The sequence below is a fragment of the Lathyrus oleraceus genome, chromosome 5 (genome assembly GCF_024323335.1).
Source record: "Lathyrus oleraceus cultivar Zhongwan6 chromosome 5, CAAS_Psat_ZW6_1.0, whole genome shotgun sequence".
NCBI classification, from domain to species: domain Eukaryota; kingdom Viridiplantae; phylum Streptophyta; class Magnoliopsida; order Fabales; family Fabaceae; genus Lathyrus; species Lathyrus oleraceus.
In genome coordinates, this window is record NC_066583.1 from 130,617,002 (window position 1) to 130,620,232 (window position 3,231).

Sequence of the window (3,231 nt, forward strand, 5' to 3'; positions counted from 1 at the left end):
ATAATGATCCTTGAGATGTCTATTATTTTTTGATCATAATTTCAAAAGTTATGCTTGGCTGGATTTTATTTGGTGCTAGGTTATGTGAGCATGTATGCATATTTGACCTTGCCTTGCTTATCTCTTTGTGAAATGCTTGTTTCTTATCCAATGGCCTTGAAATTTTGCATGATAAAACTAGACACATTGCTTGACATTTTGGTTTTGGTTTGGTATTTTTCTTATGCTCCATTGCTGTTTTATGCTTGTGCTAACTTGGTGTGACAATTTGTGTCACACCTTTGAATGTCCAACTTGTGCAATGTGATTTCCATGACAAATGATGTCCAATGCTTCTGATTTTTTGTGTGATGGATGTTTCAGATGTCTTGATTGCTCATGATTGTTTCCAGATTTATTTGAATCATTTCTGTTTTGATTTGAATTTTTCATTCATGATGATCACATATGAGCTTTGAAATTGTCTTGAACTTCACTTGATTATGAAATGCTTTTGGTGATTGATTTTGATGTGAGACCTTTTGGAATGTGTCAATGTGTGGTTGAAGTTACTTTGTGTTAAATTTCAGCTCCTGTTTTAAATTTTTTCTCCATCTTTGACCCTAGGCTTTGACCTAGTGGTTTGTGGCTTACATTTGAGCTTTGATTTCAGGTTGAACATCCAAGTTCCATAGTTGATGATGCTTCATCATGTGAATATTGATGTTTGCTCTTGATTACTAACACTTGTGTGTTTTGTAGGTTTATGTTAACTCATTTGAGTTTGCCTTTTGGTTTACACATTTTGTATATTGGGATTATCTGTCGCTTATTGACTGTTGTCTGTTTGCCTGAGTATTGTACTGATTTGTTTAGTGTTTCCACAGGTACCTAAGTTGCTTTAAGTTCATTTGAACTTTGCTTTGCTTGGTTGCTTAACCACTTAGGTATAATCTCTAATCTTCATGTAGTCTGGAAGACCTGTCCTATTATGTGGGCAGGCACCTGTCTGAAGCCCTCCTTAAGAGGCCATGTTTTTGTTTGTTTATCTTTTGTGCCAAGCAGGTAAAGTCCTCTTATGAGGCAATTGGCAGATAAAAGAGATGTGTAATCCATCTCCTGCTACTCAGTGTGTCATTCACTTTGCTCACACCATATGTTGATGCATTGTGAATAAGAACCCAAGATCTTATAGAGTCAATCATTTGTGGAGAAGAGTTCCAACTTTCTGAACTCCCACACTTTCCATTGATTAAAGCTCTCCCTGACCAGGGATAAGAGCTATGAGGCACACCCCTCATCTCCATTTCATCTGCTTCACCCTAACTCTCAATGTTAGGGTTAAGAGCACAAAATACCCTATTCCAGTTGGTTATAAAGCCTAACCTTGCTTGAGCCTAATTGATTGTATATAGTGTGTGCTAATTGACTTGTTTGTCTGCTTACTTGATTCATCTGTGCATATTTGCTTGAGTGTGCCTTTGTGAATTTTTCATCATTACTTGTATATCATTTCATAATCATAGCTCATTGCTTTGTGACATTTTTGTTTGTCCATTGAGGAGTCAATTGTAAGTCCATTTATTGGCGGTTGTTTCCTATGATCTGGTGGGATTTGGAACTAAGACCATTCATTGGCATTCCTTTCCTTGGAGTCGAGTGCAAGACCGTTTATTGGCAACTTGTTTCCTCTTGCTTATTGCATTTGTTGTTTGTTTCTTGTGAGGAGTCAATTGTAAGTCCAGCTATTGGCAGTTGTTTCCTATGATCATTCCTGGAGACTAGTATAAGTCCATTGATTGGCATCTGATATCCCTGTTTTCTTTGCTTTGTGAGACTAGTATAAGTCCATTGATTGGCATTTGGTATCCATTTTTTGCTTTGTGAGACTAGTATAAGTCCATTGATTGGCATCTGGTATCCATTTTTGCTTTAGGAGATTGGTGTAAGTCCAGTAATTGGCATCTGGTATCCATCTTTGTTGGCTTTGCCTTGTGCTTTGCTCATCTGTTATTTGCTTGTTGCCTTTTCTAAAGGAATCACTTGAATCATCTACATATGATCTCAAGAGGTGAACATCTAAGAAGTTTTACATCCCTTAACCTCTCACCCTTTTTGTTTCTTTAAACCTCCATTTGCATGTTAATCCAAAACTTGAAAATTGTGCAAACATTTTCATTTCGTTTCAAACTAGAAACCTAGGCTTTAGGCCTTTGATTTTCAAACTTCATTTTCATAATACTTCTTTTGAATTGAATTCTAATCATACTTTGACCATCTTTTGTGAATAAGTTCTAATTGATTAATTCTACTCATTCAATTGTTTTGTGGCCTTTGTCCACTTCTTGATAAGTTTTCATATATTAGTCATAGGTTTGATTTATCCTAGTTGGTTGATGTTAATCTCACCTTTTGTCCTTAGTGATTGAATTGTAAGACTTCCTTGCTTATTATAGGGTTAACCCCTCACTAGCAAGTTGAAGCTTTTCTCACATGGTGGACTTGTTGTTTGTATAGGTTGAGTTTTCTCCCGTGGATAACGAAAGACCTTAGGGCTTTTGTTTTAAAATCAATTCACTTACTTTTGGAAATCTTTTAGCCGAACTACGGCGTTTTGATCCTTACCATCCATGGAAAGGTACGTAGGCAACGGGTTCATCCGTTCAAACACAAAAATATTAACTTGTACATTCTTTTCTCATCCCTTCAATCCATGTTTGCACAATAAATATTTCATAAACAAATAAGATTTCGTACAACAAGTTGTGAAAAGGGCTCCCTAGGAGTACCTTGGACGTTTTGGATGCCTAACACCTTCCCATTGCGTAATTAACCCCTTACCCAGATCTCTGATCTTTTCATTAGTTTTCTACGTGTAAAACTTCTTAGGCTTTTGTTCGCTTTTTAGCCATTCCTTTGGATAAATAAAAGTGCGGCGGCGACTCGATTCTTTGTATGCTTTGTTTTTTATTTAATCAATAAATCATAAAGTGACGAATACACCGCTACACCCAATGGGTAGCTAATATTGTACCAGTACCCAAAAAGGATGGCAAGGTCAGGATGTGTGTTGATTACAGGGATCTAAACAAAGCTAGTCCAAAGGACGATTTCCCCCTACCACATATTGACACCCTGGTAGATAACACTGCTAAGTTCGCGGTCTTCTCCTTTATGGACGGATTCTCGGGTTATAATCAAATTAAGATGGATCCAGAAGACATGGAAAAGACCACATTCATCACCCCTTGG